This window comes from Varroa jacobsoni, unplaced genomic scaffold, assembly GCF_002532875.2.
Source record: "Varroa jacobsoni isolate VJ856 unplaced genomic scaffold, vjacob_1.0 scaffold_1315, whole genome shotgun sequence".
NCBI classification, from domain to species: domain Eukaryota; kingdom Metazoa; phylum Arthropoda; class Arachnida; order Mesostigmata; family Varroidae; genus Varroa; species Varroa jacobsoni.
In genome coordinates this window covers 230,357-248,440 of record NW_019214217.1, presented here as the reverse complement: position 1 = coordinate 248,440, position 18,084 = coordinate 230,357, and the positions used below count along the sequence as shown (strand labels likewise).

The window sequence follows — 18,084 nt, the reverse complement described above, 5'->3', positions numbered from 1 at the left end:
AGTAGTAGTAGTAGTAGTAGTAGTAGTAGTAGTAGTAGTAGTAGTAGCAGTAGCACACTGGCAGTAAAGTTCAGTGAATAAGAAACACAAAAGTAACGAAGCGTGCCCTTAAAATTTCGTCACGTTCGGACAAAGCCTTTGCCAAAAGCTATTGCATTTTGCCTTATTCCAACCTTGTAAGAGGCGTTATAACTTAGCCAATCCGACACAGCCGTTTGGGCAATAGACAAAAAACGAAGACGGTGGCGCTCATTCGGACAGTGAGACAGCAGCTTCACCTGAAAATACGTAACTTATAGTTTCAGTGCCCAGAAAGTAAATGCCAACTCACGAAAATAGCATTATAATATGCTTGTACAACTAGCCAAACGGGCAGTCGATCGTAACAAAGACCACCGACACATATAACTATTCGTTACTATTCTAATTTACAATTGATGATTGGCAATTATATTGTTAGTATTTACTTAATTCTTCTTTTATTTTGGAGCAACGTTTTCGGCAAAAGGTTTTCGTACTTTTTAATAACACTGTTCTCTGAGTTAAATACTGCTTTCGCTAGTTTTGTTTACTGTTATCGTCGCTTCGTGACTTTTCTAGTCCAATTCCCAGAGCGTGTTCCACTGGCGTTCGCTGTCTTCCTCCCGCTCGGTTTTGGCCAGTGTGTTCTGAGCCCAACGGCCCATTCGAGGGTAATGCGATATCTTCAAGACCCCCATTTCTCGGAGGAAGGACGAATGCGTGTACGCGAACGATGAGGATATCGTTTCGCGTCGTATCGTCCAGCAACGGCCGCAGTGATAACAGTGGCGGCGGCGGCGGCAGCAGGAGCGGCACTAGTAGAAACCAAATTTTTTCTTTTGCTTTTCCTCCGAATCGGCATCGCTACCGCCCTTCCCTTTGCGAGCACATTATCACGCTCGTCGAGAGTTTCTTCATCGCTGAGAGGGTAGTCAAGCCATTGGGTACCGGCATTCTCCAGTGGATAATTTTCGACCTCCAGAAGCTGTCATCTGTGATCCTAGAGTCAGGCCGTCGATGCGATCCAAAAGCGAGTGGAGTCTGGCTCAGCTGAGCCTTGCCCAGCCACTGAAACCGCTCTCGAGCCTTCCTAGAAATATCAACAGGCACAATCGGCGTTTCGTAGCTCTCTTCGGAGTCCCTCGGCCGTACCGCGGCCACATTTTCCAGTGGCTCCTGCTCCGACTGCCGTTGCTTTTCCACAGGAACTGTTACAGCAATAGCCGCCTCTGCTGCAGGAGAAGCGGCATAGAAGCAGAACAGGCTGGCATAACCTATTCGACCTGCTGCTGCATCGCTTACCAGCTTTCACGTCGTTTTCAACACCACCCAGCCAGTCAGTCAGTTGGTTAGATAGTTCATGCCTGCTCAGATCGCGAGACGTCTCCTCCAATGTCGATGACGACTACCACCGAAATTGCTAGCAGGCGTTTGAGTCGGCTCGTACGAGCTATTTCGTTCGGTATTAACTAGCGGTAGCATTAGCGGACCTCTTGATCAACGGAATCCCAAGCAAAAAGTAGAAGCTTAACGTACTACGACTGCTACTAGCTCCCGTCATTCTACTTAAGGGTCTTAAAAGTCTCTATCCCCTATTAAAGCAGTGTTTATTTTTAGACGCCAGATAGGATTTATGTGGTTTTCCAGTTCTGTTGTTGTCGATACAAAGTATAGCTAACGCTTGCTATCAAGCTATACTAAACTGCTATGGACATTGATTGATTAGGAACGAATGTTTTTTTAGTTAGATCTGCAATGGTAATTCAAACGAAGCTACCGCGAGCTAATATACAAACTGTTACAACCTGCCGATTGAAATGAATGCCAGCCTGAAAAGATGCCAATGTTAACGTACAAAAATGCTATAGGTTTAATAGAAATGTTGATGCAATCTATTTCATCTTCACTATACGATACACTGTATAGCCCCGCTATTAATGTAGTCGGCCTTATTTTACAGTGACGACATACTTGACAGTATCACAAACTCTCCCCCTTTCTATCTGCCGAGAAGCTTAAAGTTAAATTGCTGCTGTGGCCTAAGCGATTGAAAAGGACACGCAGAGTGATGACATTCTCGCTCGTATCGATGATGCTCTTGTTGCCGCTGTTTACGGTCGAACAGGAACTGAACTTGGACTTGGACTTAACTTAAACCGCTTTGAATTGGCCCCAGCGTCATAGACTCAACGCTCAAAGATCAACGATATGGACCGCATCAAATTGCACGTCTGTCTTAGTCTGCCTTCGGCACACGCTCGTCGTTTCCCGGGAGCATTGTGCCGAGCCTGAATGGGGCAAGGCTCCTCTTTATGCCGCGGCTAGCATCGTGAAGCCAGCCTGCCTTGTTACAGTTCTATAAGGGGGCGTCTTTGTCAGTATCTTTGGCGGCTAACAAGCGGACAGCTAATCGGCGCCTACTGCCCACCTACAGCTCCTTCACCTCGTTCGAGTCCTCATGGCTTCGGTCACGCGGTTGTGCCACAACAACATCAGCCAGAAGGAAATAATAGTATCGACACTGACGGCGATAACAACCACTGCTCCCAATCATCTCTACGGGGAATCCTTGCCACTAGTGAGCGCGTTAGTAAGTGACGCTCGAGAGAGTGGTCGATTCTGTCGTACGACAATTCCTAAGCTGCCTTTTTGAAATATCTTTCATTTTTTCGCTAAAGTGTATAGCTTGTCGCTGTTGGGTCTCACCAACAACCCGGGTATGTTGGGGCACCGAGCCGCGTCGTACGCTACCGCCCACAACTACCTTACAGAACGATGATACTTGGCTAAGAGACGGAGAACGACATAAAAACTTCAGCGTGAAGAAAATGTGATGAGAGGCATCGTTGTGATGAGAAAATATGCATGTGTGTGTTTAGATGCACACAAGAAGGTTACCAATGGTTTGCTATTGGTTACACGTTTAATGCATATGTGTGGCGTAGCCGTAATAGCGATTAACATTTTCTACGGGGTTCTTTAGGCGATTACGCAATTTGTCGATTTGACTAGACCGTGCTTTCTAAAAAACTGCGACCAAGGCGGAGCTCAGGGAAACTGTTGTTAATAAAAAGCGCTATAAGTCACCAATTTTCAATTGCACACACGCATTTCATTAGATATAATACACGCTGTCAGGGTTAGGTATAACATGTATTTAGGAACAATCACATCTGTCGAAGAAGTGATGATGAAACCCTTTGGAAATCTATGCGCGGAAGACAAACAATAGCGAACTAACTGATTGTCCAAAGCCTCTGATAGGGACATCTTTAAAAACAATAACAGTTAATTCACATTGGCTTTCGAAATGCTGAAAACTTCAGGGCTAGTCTGTGTAGATAAATACTATACACTAAGACTTAGGAAACCGAATAAGTCCATTCCATTCATCATTAAAGCTTCATGCTTTATGACTTGTCTACAAACATCGAAGGCTAGAGTAGAAAGACCTACAGTTCCTCTGACTGTCAATAAGACCGATTTGTGACAATTAACAGAATCCAATATGAAACTATATTTCAACTGGTAGGCGAGCATTTTTATATTGTCTAGTTTGGAGAACGTGAACTTCTCCAAGAAGTTGAACTTATTTGATACTCGCCGTCCTCCGCAGTGGGAACAGACCATTGGCTTGATGGTCCCGGTCAGCTGTTCTTCGTCGAAGGCTACGACGAGTACTACTATCAGTATAACTATTGTAATTCTGCAAGTCTCTGTCCGGACGCATTCGTACATCGGTCGCCCCTAGTCGACGTGCCAGCTTAATATATTCACAACATACGTCTGCACGCCGCTAATATAATCGTCTTTCCTAATGCTGGACAGATAGGCAGGCAGGCCGGCAGGCAGGCAGGCAGACAGGATCAGCGCTAATTAATACAAATCTGTCCAGTCACCATCTCGCCTTTTGCTCCAACGTTATATTTATGCCGGATGATAGTCGTTCTAGCTGAGTCTGTTGTTGATGTTTACAGCCTCTATCCCAGTCATTTGCTAGAAGGCGATATAGTAGGACGCTCACGTTAGGCGGGGCTTCGTACGCCACCCGCTACAAGTGACAGAGAATCTGTGCGCAGAGATATTGATGGTGTGACAATAATGTTCATAGCCAACATAGGATTTCTTTATAGCCCCCCAGCGGACATTTTTAGAAATTAATCACACAATTTATGTGATAGAATAAATTTACGCAAACGTATAGAAACGGTACACTTTTTTCGACGGCTAGTACACAGATATAAACTTATTTATGCTTATGGAATAATGGAAAATCGTATGGATGTTATCAATTAAGATATGATGCATATGTAGGTGTTCCCCAGACAGCTGGTTGTCTCTTTAACCCTACTTAATTGAAACGCCTCAGATTGTTATACTTCTAGTCAAATTTTACGCCTAATTTACCTCATGTCTAGGACTCAACAATGCCAGCGTCTATGCTAGTAGCTTGGCTCCTTCCATAACGACTAGGCAGCAAGCCTAGATCGGTCTCAATGCTCGCGCGTCAAAAGAACATCGTAACATCGTTGTATGGGTACTCGTACGGTGACACCATGATCATATGGATCAAGTAACTAGCTGAACCCGTATTTGCGGGCCGTGGATTATTCGCTTCGGACCTCGGTCCTTCGACCTTTCGACCGACAAGGGTTTGGCGCGACGGAGCGATAGAAGTGTTCACCATTCATTTATGCCGGCAGTTCAATTTGTCGATCCATACAACCTCTCCTCAGCGATTCCTATTTTCTACGCACACACACACACACACACACACACATTCATACACAAAAATCTCATCTCTTAGGCGACAACGCGGTTGACTATGGCTTCAATAGCTTATGTATCTCTTCCTGTTTTATATACATATAAGCATGTATTGCTTACAATGCCAAATGTAATATGGCGACGCAAAGGGAACTCAGTTCAGGCGTTTCCATCCCGATTCATCCGGTGTTAACTACTTCATAGGTTCGCTTGACCGATCGCAGCATCAGCGCCGTAGTTGCAGGTCTGCGAACATCGAGAGCGTCCCCCAAGGCTCTCAACGTCGGTATTTCGTTTGTCTGCATGTGTACCCCCCATACATTACTCGTATGAGGGGTTTATTCACTGTCGCTATTCGGCTCTACTCGAGTCTGCACATGCGCAAGACCCAACCAGACTCATAGAGTCGCTTATAACCCACCCATCTAGCGCTCCATTGTCCCAACCCCGTCCAATCCCCCGCAACCCCCCAAGGTTCTATGGAACCTTGATGCGACAAGGCGACAGCCCATGGGATAACCCCAGTAGAGCAAAGCCAACGTAGCTTTTTCCTATTAACGTATTCATATACGAATATAGACATATCTATGTAGAATGCGAGAGAAAAAAAGACGGAGGACGCTGGTTGACAATGAAGGTTGAATAGTGAACGTATTAATTTCGTCAATGTGGTGACCCGGCGCAGCTGTGACTGTTGTTGACGTGGGCAGCTCTGCGAAAAAGTCGAATTCGAAACAGCTAGAAAGCCCGCCATGACGAGCATTATAAATTGCCATGTCATAATAATACTGCTACCGTATTATTGTCATAATCACTATTACGACCAAAAACCTGCTAGTGAACTGTACATAGGTTTGTGTATGATAAAATATCCTAATGAGTTTTTTAGAACTAGAACGAAGAAAGGGAAAAGAAACTCAAATTAGAGCGCTTTTGCAGTTGTCGGCCGGTCGACGCCCGGGCGGCTACCGTCGAGTTTTTTTCACACTACCACCGATGGTTATGATAATTATGGCCGCCAGCGGCCACAGCCCCCGCCACTGAGGCAGTCTCAGGAACCGCTGGCGCGAGAGAGAAACTGTCTTTGTCGCTGTTGGACACTGGTAACGAAGCAAAAGAACAAAAACCCGCCGGCGACCACCTCTGCCGGTTCTGCCGCGGAAATTCTGGCTGGTGACAGCAGTCTTGCCTTAGTGGTGGTGACGTTGGCGGCACCTGATTGCCTGTTCGCCCCTGCGATGGTCCGACGCACTAGACACCAACAACACGCTAAAGACCTGCCATCCAGGCAGCAACCAAGTTTGGCCTGCTGTTTTGGCTTTTGTTTGAACGAAATGCTTTTGTCGTACCGCTTCAAAGGCATCTCTGTCGTTGTCTGCTAGTGCACTCCGTATGTGTCTTTATTCTGTAATTCCTGCAATGTTCTTTGAACCTTACGGTCCGCCCTGTGGTCTGCTTTGTTCGGAAGAGACGTATTCCGCTGCTATGTATGGGCTATGCATAACCATCGTTAAATATGAGATCAAGCGAGCTGTCCTATGTTGTTCATTTCTCTGCGTCGAGTTTATCGCCACTCAGTAAAGCTCCGGATGGAGGACCACTAAGCTGCGTCTAGGAACAAGACATAGGGGAAAGTTTGGGGGTGAAATTGCAGTCGGAGCTTACGGCAAAAATGCAGATAGCTCTGACGGCAGAACAAAAAGTGAAAACGAGGTGCCCCCATTAGGAACTACAGGAAGTGCAGTGCCCTTGACCAATAAAACGCAAGCAGTGCTAGTGGCGCTTATCGTCCCGCTGCTTCTTTTGCATTGCTCTGCTACAGCAGTGACTAGGTTATGAAAAAAAGCCGAAATAGGGGGAGAAAGAAGGAAGGAGGGCTACAGTAGAGCCTGTTAATGAGTCTCAGTATCATCTCATTCAGGAAACGGCAAAAAGAGCTGAATTCTTTTATCCTGTCTAAGAAATGAATTTACACTAAGAGCAACAACACCAGGGCAAATACTAGAGCACTGCAGAATGGAAACATTGCTCACAAAGCAATGGAAAGAAGTTCGTTTTAACAGCTAACCCCTTCGCATTTCTCGAAATGTTGCAAGTGATTTCGTAGGTCATATAGGGTCAACAAACACGACGCCACCACGGCCATTCCGCAACTCAGAGGCAAAGTACGGCCAAGCTTCGTCGAACAAGGCAACGCCGCTCAGAGCCTCAACTTCAGCTTGTGTTGTTTTTTTAAGCAATGTTGTACCGCTTAGTTAGCGTTTGGTTGGCCTTTATAGATCTGGTAATAATGAGGGACAGTACTGCCAATGAAGATAACAGCCGGCAAAAAAACTCTGTACGAGCTGATGGCGAGAGGATCCGAGCAGACCGCTTACAGAGAAGCGTGACAAACGTGACCACACATTAGTATTGTGTTCGCTACGAACGACAATAAATCGAATTATATGTATCGTTTCTTTGTGTACTGAATGTACTTTTTCAAAGACTTTCTGAAGCCATCATACACTCGAAAACACGCCAAAGGTCAAATATTAGGTACAGATCTGCATTCTCAAGTTCGTCGACTACCCATGATCCATCAAGGCTCGTTTTATCTACCATAATACTTTCGTAAAAAACGTCAGTCATGGTTGGCTCCGTAATTCTTACGCTTCTTGTGTGTATATGTGTGTGTGTGTGTGTGTGTTATATTATTATTAATAACATTGACACTCGTCCATTGTTATCGTATTCTTACCGTTATCACACTGTAATAATGATATAATCATCATTATCAGCATAGGGTTATTGCTTCACTGCCGGCTGATTCCACATCATCGCTAAATCGAGCTGATCTTGCTGTGACCGTCGTCGCCCTGTCATGCGCCTGCTTGTCTAAACTGTCCTGCAGTAGCGGCCCTATCGGCGTTGTCTTTAAATGCGCGTGTTATCGGATGCAACTAACTGCGACGAGACAACTTACCGAGGCGAATACTGCCGATTACAACATCGGCAACCGTGAGCAAACGTCCAAACAGCAAATTATTGAGAAATTACAGTTGAAAAAAAAGGGAAAATGAAGAACAAGAAGCAAATCTGAGGAATGATCAACACAACAAAATGTCCTAATAATAACGTTTATGAAGAGCATTGCCGTCTGGGGGCAGTAGCAGCCGCTCTGTGGCATTGCGCCTTTCCGCCATCAAAACAACAATAGTAGTTACAACTGTTGCTGGTTTAGCCTCTATCGAGGGGGCCGTAACGCACATAGACGTACGCAGACAAACTTGTATAGTCACACGTGTACAGAACTGCAGACGTACATATAATTTGCCATAAAGACTGTCTGCTACCAGAATGGCAGCAGTGACGACTTTGAAGACGGCTAAGAGGATGGCCCGCTTTTAGTGCAGTACCATTAGCAGTTGTTACTATTGCTGCCGCGCGATGATGATATTTAACTCGGGCAAATACCGGCGTCACCCACCGGCGTCCGTTTACTCGCCCGCTCCCTTCCTTTCGCTGCATCAAGAACAACACGAAGATCATGACAAGCACAACATCAAAGTTCATCATCGCCAATCGTCAATCCATTTCTATGTACATACGTATTATACCTATCGGCTTAGCTTAGTTGTTAGCATGAACACTGACTGTAATAGCAGTGACGACGAGACCAAGCACAGCGCTGTCTTCCATATGGAAAAACGGCAAGATCACCACCATCTTCATTAATGATAATACTCGACGACGACGACGACGACGACGACGATGATAAAAATGGACAAAAATACGCAATGATTCTTTGCTGCTTAACGTTATTAATGATGCTTCTGTTGCTGTCTTTGAGTGCCAGCGTCATAGTCATTTAACCATAACCGTCGCGAGAATAACGGATGACGTTCGGACTAAAATAAGCTCGCTAACTCACTGGCTGCTCTGCGGTGAGATTCGCCAAAGGTCCCCTAATAATAGTAGAATTATGCGAATTTTGTTAGCGCCACGAAAATATACAATGGCGGCACCATGCGTCAACGCGCCGATTGCCCCTACCCGACCTACGGAAATGCCACATTTAGCCTGACCTATCAAAAAAGCGTGGCACCTGCGAAATCGGAACGGGCCGAATGGGATTAAATTGAAAGTGGATAGAGCAAGCTACGTTTGAGGCAGGCAAAGTCTCTACTCAGGGGAACAAAATGGTGCTTATGATGATCAGTAAGGCCTTTGTGGCCTGATTATAGCTTAGGTATGGTACGAGTTTCCGCTTGCTCGGATCCCCGTAATTTTGTCTTGCATGTACAACCTATACTAGAATTAATCCATTTGAACTCAGTTATGTACGCTAGTCAGTTACTACATCTAAGTCTGGGGTACTCTTTGTACTCGAGTGAATTAGCCTTGTTGCTGTTAGAGTTTTACTCTTACCGTGAAACCTGTACAAAACAGTAATTAATAAAGCCAAGTCCTAATATTGGCCAGAAATTGCTGATATCGTAAATGTATTATGGCGCCATAAAGGCATCGTAAAAATATGGAGTAGCTTAGTAGGGGATTAGACCAGATTGCAATAAATGTACTGATTTTTATCAGAACGAAAGCCTATGACCGGTTCGATGACCGTACCATCGAGGGTCATAACTTTTTGACAAGAACTTAACTTCAATAGGTGTACTTATGGTTCAAGTTGTAGTTCCTGCCGCGTTGCTTTTCCGTGCGATTCTCTTCGTCGCTCACTCCTGACTGACCACACCCGAACATACTCAAATACAAATGTCACCGCACTCCAGTGTAACACAATGTAATCGTGTACACCTTTCCGATTGCGCTTCACAATCGTACTATTCTACCTACATCCGCGATCGGACAACGCGCAACAGCCCGTACAAATGATAGTTGCTACCGATTCGTGACCCATTGCTTATTTTCTATGCAACGTAGGGATTGTTGATCGCCCTTCTCGTCATCAGACGCACAGATGCCTGCGAGAGTAGTCATCGTCGTACTCGAGCTAGTGTTTTTCGGGACGTATACGCGCGTACGTAGTTTCTCCTTGCAGTCAGCAACACAAGTAAGAATCTTGTGCTTTACAGCAAAAATCACAGGATACCTCATTGTTATTTACCGGCGTAGGCTGTTACGGGTAGGGGATGGTGGAAAAGCTATAGCCATGGGGTTTTTTCTTGCATGTCGTTCTGCACGCCTGTCCATCTGTTGATCTGCCGTCTGTTGACGGTGGTCGGTCAGTTTGGCGACCATCCTCTTCATCTGTGCGTCTCTCCATCCGTCAGGGGGTGACATGTTTGTGACTTTGATGTCACGAACATCATAAATGCACGCAGCCCGAAGAACGCTCCGAAGTCCAAAACCGCTGTATTATTAGATTTCTACTAGAACCACCGGCACAATCATTACCAGCATCACCGTTCGAGGGAAACCAGCAGCAGCAGCAGCAGCAGTAGCAGCAGCAGCAGCAACAACAACAACAACAACAACAACAACAAACGCATGCATATATAATATGTTTGTTCGCCTCCATTCCGATCTGTTTTTATAGTGTGCATCCTCCTTTCGACGTTCGTTGTACTGTTTGCTGACGTCTTTTATTTTAATCATCGCCACCATCATCGCCGTCGGCCGTTCTCAGCAGCATTGCCGTCGCGACCGCAATATCGGACTATCGTCTTTCCTTCGTGGTAACGGCGGTGAAAACCACTGGCTCCCGAAGCGGGCGGTCGAAGCGTTAAGTGACAACTCCAACGGTAGCGGCAATGACAGCGTCCAACGGCAAGGCAGTCGCATTTGAGTAGCAACAAAAAGTCGAAAGGTGACGCTATTGGCAAAATCCACCAAAGCGGCGTGACGCGTCCGCTATTCGCAGGTCCGCTGTGGACGCCGTCGTTGTCGCTGCCGCCAATAACAACAACGTTGCCATTCAGACATCGGCAACGGTAGCGATAACAGCAGCTGCTACCACTGTGTACGACCACGACCAAAGAGGGCTAAACGCGATAAGGTATCGCTCGTAACAACAGCAGGGCAACTCTGATTCACAACGCGACATGGCTACTTCAACCGCAGGAGCAACCTTTTTCGAATGAACCAACTTGGTCACCGACGGCGGCTCTCGGCCAGTTCAACTTTGCTGCCGTCCGACCGGTAGGCGGATAGACTTATTGAACGAATCAGTAACTAACTCCGGTGGGCAAGTGTTATCGTACAGGGCGTTTGTGTGTGATCGGACGTACGCTGGGTGACGGAGATACGATTCTTGCACTTTGTTGATATTTATAAATTTTTGTCCTTGCTTTTGTTACCGCTATACTCGGGCCTGACGGCTGGCTATGCCCCTTTATTGGGAGTAGTGGTTGCTTCGATCCTCGATATCGTTGTTGTTAGTGTCGTCTTTGTTGCTGTGGTACGATGTCAACGAGGTGAGTCGCTTTTAAGCTATTCGTTGCCAGTTCCTGGGACTCGTCTTCAAATAGTGATTGTGTAGCAAATTGTACAGCGGTGCCGGCTATGGGTTAAACAATGTTAGCACTGTCTCAAATACGCCTATACTGCGTGTACTCTAGTTAGCATCACTGCCGTAAGCTTGCCGGCGTCTGGGGTGTTTAAGGCGATAACTAACTTTTTCCTTTCTACCAACATAGTCAGCTGAGGCGATGCTACGATTCAAGATAATGAGCAGCTCAGCGATAGCTGGACATGTCGAAAGAGGCGCGATAAAAACATAACAGATTAAAAATAAGGTTCAGTTTAAAGCGTAATCTAATAACCAGCCATAGCAGCAGGCGGAAGGTAGGGGTCATCTGAGGCAACCCGTGTGAATATTTACTTCACGGATTAGCTGTGCCAGGTTCTTCTATTGTAAAATCAGGAAGCAACAGTTGCCCTGTAAAGATGCGAAGAATCCTATGCGAACCGGTGAACAGAATAGAATCGCCAAGCAAAGAGCCGACGGGCGCACATAGGCAATGTCAGAGAACGAATAGCCAAAAATTTATACCATGCCATCTGGATAAATACACTCCCACAGCAAATGCCCGTGCACCTTCGAAGCGCGCCTATTTCAAAATGGTAAAATCCTCGCTCGTTTACTAAGTAGGCAGTACTTACGAACATCAGCAGAAGCTGAATACGAGCGTCATGATAGATTCCACGCCGTCAGCGGATCAGCGAACTCCTTACGGTGGCGGTAGCCAAAATGAAGAAGGCTAGGGAAAAATTGTCCAAGATCTACAGTGCTTGTTTTTCTTCTTATTTGCACACATGGTACCGCTATATAATATTTATCTCTAATACCGAGAAGGAAACGGGTATGAATCTTCAACGATGCACGTAACATCATCCTCCCTACACTCATGACGGCGACGTTTGGCAGAATTGAGATCCCGTAGCACTCCTTGACATAACTATGACGAAAATCGAGGAGGAATTATTGAAAATTCATATTTGCAAGCTTGCGCCTTTAAGGACGCCGCTGCTAGCGTTCGTGATACGGCTAGCGTGTTGTATGTATATATATATATATATATATATATATAATACAACGCAATATACTCTGGTGTGCCCACTTTTGACTATATCGCTGAATGGGAAATATATGTAATCATTTTAGTGAAATGTTGACGTTTAAGCGCGTGCTAGCTTATCTCCTTCTATTCGGAGCACCCCAGCAACTAATCGCTACCCGCTTTACACGTTTTCTTTAGGTAGAAGTGCTGATGGACAGAGATTTTTGTGGCGGCATAATATACTTGTTTATTAGTACAAACTCTGTGTGTTTGGCAGTAGTTTATATTTCATACCTCAATACATGGCATTACTGCACTATATCATGTTTTTACTTTGATTTGCCGAGCATTCGCGTGCGTTTTAAATACACTTTGATCACCAGCAGGTTGTAGGAGGATTAAGCACACAGTAAATATGACATAGCCATTGTTCGATATAGTAAATAAATGATAATGCTCGTTTTGGCCTCTGTAGCTTATTAAACCAGGACTGTCACTGTCGAAGTTGGGCTATGTCGGCCCCGTTCAACATTATAGTAGGCCAGCAACAACGGTTACAGCAAAAAAAAAAAAGATCTTCAACGGCAATTGTCTGGCGTCGTCACCACGCACTATTTACTTTGTGCTCTAGTAAATTATTATGGACCGAGAGAAAGCGCACGGGGTGGCACAGTATACTGGCATATGATAGCGCCTATTAGATCGTACGCCATTGGCGAGATGCTGCGATAGAATACGAACACGTGACCGTTTGATGGAGCTTTGCCAATGGAGAAAAGAAGGCCTTTGAGAGAAGCGCCTTTGAGGTCCAAGGGGCGCACTTGGGCGGGGGGAGGGGGGGGGGGTAAATGAACGTAGTGTTAGAGCAGTATTACGAATAAGTTGCGCGAAGGGCGATGCCATAGCTTGTTGGCGACATTTTTGTTCCTGCTCTCCCGATAAAAGTTTGTTAACCGTTCGAAGTATTGCGTTCATTGTGTTCTGTACTGACACACTTGTCTATAGACAAAAAAAAAAATATAAGAAAGCCATGTGTTTGCTAAAAACAGCTAATTCCGTCAATGGATTGGCAAGACTCCGCATACTGCAGCTACGTATTTAATGCTGTCAGGTACTTATAAACCAAGGTGCTGTTTTGAATTCTGTGACCACGTTAGTTCTAGAGAAATTAGTCGAAGTTTCCTACCTTAGACGAGAACTGGCAAAGGCGCGAAGAAAACTGTCTTCATCCTAGTTTATACTCTAAACTTGTTCCCAGATATTGCATTCAAAACTTCATAAACCCGAAAATTATAGAGCTTAAGAAATATGTATAAAAGTTACTTAGTTTTTCATTTGAAATAGAAGTTTGCGTGGCGTTGGTGGCCACACTTCGAGTGCGTGTCTCTGGTTGCCAGCTTAGACTATAAAACGATAAAAATATAAATGTTTACCACTATCGGCAAGCTCTATCTGGTTTATCTTGAACTTGCGTGTTTATGTGCTAGAGGGCAGTTTCCTCTTATACTCCGGCCACCCATGTTGTGGGTGGTCTGTATAGGCCAAACTGTATAGGCCATATGATCAGAACATCTCCTTCATTTGGGTTTTCCCTTGATACTTTCGCTGGCCGTGAATTTTATCTTGTCGTTGCACGAAAGCACGTGGTCCGAGTCAACCGAACTTGGAGCAGTCCAAGAGCGGCTGGTAAGAGAGTCGTTCTGTTACGGATGACGCCTCTATCGCCTGCTGAAGGGAAAGCACCACATCTCTTGTTGTTTTCGTTCGTAGACGTATACAGCTATATGTACATGCACGTCTGCGTGTGTGCTTGTTGTTCGGTGCTAGTGCATCGTTCAACCCTCGTTTGTGGCCAGTAGAAATAAACATTTATCGATTGATTATCTTTGCCGTTGTACTGCTGCTAAATGATCAAATGCATTTGTATTTTCTATTTGCTGGCCCTCGCTGCCGTCATCCGCTGCATTATGCTTAATTGCTAAGCGATGACAAGGACAACGACGATGATCAAAATCGCACGTGTGTGCGCTCACATCAATATGCACTGACACGTGAACGCTGTGATCACGTTAGCGTGGAACATTCCATATCACCGTAGACGGTCTCCCACTGCCGCTTAAAAGCGGCGGCGGCGGCGGCGGCGGCGTTGGTTAACAAACGATTGCGTTAGGCCTATTTCTGTTCACTGCAGAAAAGACAAAAGGGTATATGGCTATGGTTGCATATGGTTCAGGGGCAACCGGAACGGGACCATGAAAGATAACAAAGGTGACGGCGAGATGGGTCACTAGCGAAGCTTATAAACAAAGCAATCAACGGAAAAGAGCTTTAATTCACTGACTGAACACCAAGTACGGTGCACTGTTGTATAATGTATGGGTATACAAGATGCAGCCAGATGAAGAAGATAACTGACGACAGAAAACGAGAAAAGCTACTCATGTTTGAAAATACTGAACGGCATTTGTTCAGTAAATCTAGGTAAGTTGATGAGATTTGGATTCGTCGGGGTTCAATAATGTGTTTTAATTGAGACTCCACGTATAGCGAGCACAGAATGGACTCAAATAGGTAGACCTGCTTTTCTGTTTTTGGCAGGTCAAGACCAAGTATGAGCCAGGATGGCTGCGGGGTCCCGTACGAAAAAAATGGAAACGGAAATCTCCTAGATATTTATACATGGACCAAGGAATATGTGGTTCTCAAAAAAAGGAAGGGCGAGTACTGAATTTAAATTTGCTTCTAGCTTGCAAGTGAAGAGAAGACCCGACCATTTTACAGCGCTTAATTAAGTGTTTGCAATTATTCTATTCGAAAACAGTATACTGAAGAGGATTTGACCGTCGTACCAGGCCTAGACTTGATACACACCCATCGGTGTGTTTTTGTGATCACTTCGACAAACTCCTTTACTTACGAAGCATGCGCAGCGTCTACACAGGTCTACATTAAATTCTGAAATTTCTATTTTATGGATTTTTGATGATATCGATGAGGTAGAGTGGTGTAGCATCCATGCTAGCCTGATCGAAAGTGATTATTTTTGAAAAATATTGCCGATATGATAGGGTCTGTTATGTGGTAATTCTTAAATCATTGGGTAGGGGGTTCTCCAAATTCAATTGGAACAGAGCGTACACAAAGGTTAGCAATTTATTTTCACGTGGCTTCTAGGAAGGGGACAGTTTCGTAGCGTCTACTTCGTGAGCGCATTTTCATGCAGTTTAATTCGATCAGCCTACGAAGGACTGTAATAGACTCAAGATGGGAGAAATTAAATTTATCAATAGATTCCGTGTCTACTGCCTGAGTCCGTAAACCAGTTTACGTATTTAAGAGCGGATAGCAAAGACTATAGTGGTATTCAGCGCGGAACAGAGTTTGTGCCTTTAGTCTGGCAGCACTATATCGACTGAATGTAGCTGTTTTAAACAGGCTGCTAGACTCATGCAACCGCCTTGTATACTCACTGGCTGATTTTGCCTTGTTTATAGGACAAATATAGGCGCAATTGAAAAACTTCCCCGTGAGGCCTGCTTCTCAGGCACTACGCGGAATAACGACAGGGTTAGACCTTGATCTAACAGAACTCCGTTGTGGAACGAGATACAAATAGAAAATAGACTTTTTATTATAACAGATTCAGTGTACAGCTTTCGTCAGACACTTTGTGGAACTGTAGATTTCGTCGGACCAAGTGGTACAATGGTGGTAATTCATTCGTGACGACCGTTTCACTGACCAAGACAGCAGCAGCATTTTCAGGACCTGTGAATCGTATATCGTTATCCTTTTGAATACCTGGCTAGGGCGACAATAAATTTGGCGTAGGGGTATGATATATATTTAATAATAAAGCGTGCGAGAATTGTACAGAAGCTTTGCAACATAATTTCTCGGCCGATTTGTCTTCGATTAGAAGGGTCCTTTTATAGTCTATGTGATGTGTATTGACCCTATGCTTTCATTTGGAGACCCAGTTCCCTGTTCTGATCGTTTTATTATTTGAGGGGAAAAAGCCATAACATGGACCCGATAGCATTGGTCTTAACTATGCATCCGCTGGTTTTGTGCTGATTTAGCAGTGATGTCTGTTATCTCGTTCCCCCAACTCGTTTCCCGATGCACTCAAAGAAGTACGATAATCATAGACTCACGGATCGTTAGCATCACCAGAAACGCCATCTATGCATCATTAGCGAAATCTATTAATAAATTATTATTATTATTACGGCTTCTGTGGCAGTTCAAATGTGGAACATGTCGATACTGATAACATTCGATTTTAGTATTTGTAGACTCATTTTGTTATTATATGGTTGATGACACTGTTTATCCGTACACACAATGGCTGAATGGTACGCATTTGAAAAAATGATAAAAATTAGATAAAATCAGACTAGTTACGAAGGCGGATTTAGCGGGCGCGGTGTAATCGATCGTATACCCTAACGGTAACACATGATTTAACCTAGTTTTAGTCCGAAGAAAGCTTTATTCAAACCAAAAGGTACTAGAAAATCGTATATAGTCATCGTTTCTTTACTTCTTGTTGGAAAGATGCAGTACACACCAGTTGATTTTCCGTAACGTAAAACAGGAGCCATTATCCGCATCGTGATCGTTGTTACTTCGAGTATCATGGCGGCACGGGAAGAGACCCTTCCCCCCTTCCTGTCTTTACAACGACGGCTGCAACAGATCTGATTTAACTATCGCGCGTATAAGAACACTCTGACAGTCCACCTCATTCAGCAACGTTGTTATACAGTCTCATATCTGCGTCCTTGTAAAGGCCTGTAATGCGACGTCAGAAGCAGGAATCGGACCGTATTCGATCGCGCAATTTAATATCGATACGCCATATTGTATAAACGTTTGCACTGTACAAGCCCTCCTGGCTCGTTGTGCTTGTCTGTATATGGTCGACAGGCGTCACAACGACTAGAACGCTAGAAATGTTCGTGTAAAATTCTAGTGTTTTTACTCGAAACCTGTTAGCGGAGCATACCTTATTGAATTGGCATGGTAGAACGCCAAATTCCGATGTCACCCTAACGTAAAGAACCCTAGCGGAGTACTCGCATAAATGATACAATCCACAAATAACTGACGACCTATCGATTTGAGTTGAACGCTCGGATGATGTATCCTGTGAAAAAGGCTTCGACAAATCGAACACAATCGTAGCACCTTCCTGTTTATATAAGGAACGCAGTCTTGCATTGTATCTATTAGCTATTGACTTTCATTTAGCAGGTCCCCGAGCGGTGGGATCTAGCCCTTAAGAATGACACATAATTGTACCTACAGTGGGCTTGATCCTTCCTTTTTGCGAGCTAGCTTGATTAGGATCTTTTCAGAATACTATAATATCTTGGTGTATTTGTTGTAGAATTTCTAACGTCGACATCGTATCAGGGTTCAGATATGTTTGGTGCGACCTTACGCTAGAGAAGATGAAATTGCGTCCTCGCACGTTTAAGATCACACGCTACGGCCAGTAACAGGCAGATATGATTTGCTTCAAATTTGATTGTTGAATTATCGGACAGAGTCTTCGTCCCAGTACTAACATGTACGTTCGATTATTGATAACAATGACAGTAAGAACAGCTATCGACGCATCATCACGCGATATTGTCATTAGCAGCATCGCCGTTTCGAAGTGAAGACAGTGACGATGCCTTTGAAGAGAAGTCATTATTTGGTGAATGAGGTCGTTATAACACCAACAGCTAATCATTTGGGAAAGGAAAAAAGGAGCCCCATGCATCGTGAAAATAGGAACGTC

At 44.7% G+C, this 18,084-nt stretch overlaps 1 long non-coding RNA gene across 1 annotated transcript in view; it reads right to left on the bottom strand.

The window, feature by feature from the left end:
• Positions 1-15,882: 15,882 nt before the first annotated feature.
• LOC111268738 (uncharacterized) overlaps positions 15,883-18,084 on the bottom strand; it is a 3,421-nt gene continuing 1,219 nt past the window's right edge. The window contains exons 2-3 of the long non-coding RNA XR_002685385.2: positions 16,864-17,087; positions 15,883-16,058 (exon numbers count right to left, since the gene is read on the bottom strand). This is a non-coding gene — a long non-coding RNA (uncharacterized LOC111268738). The remainder of the gene's footprint in view (positions 16,059-16,863; positions 17,088-18,084) is intronic.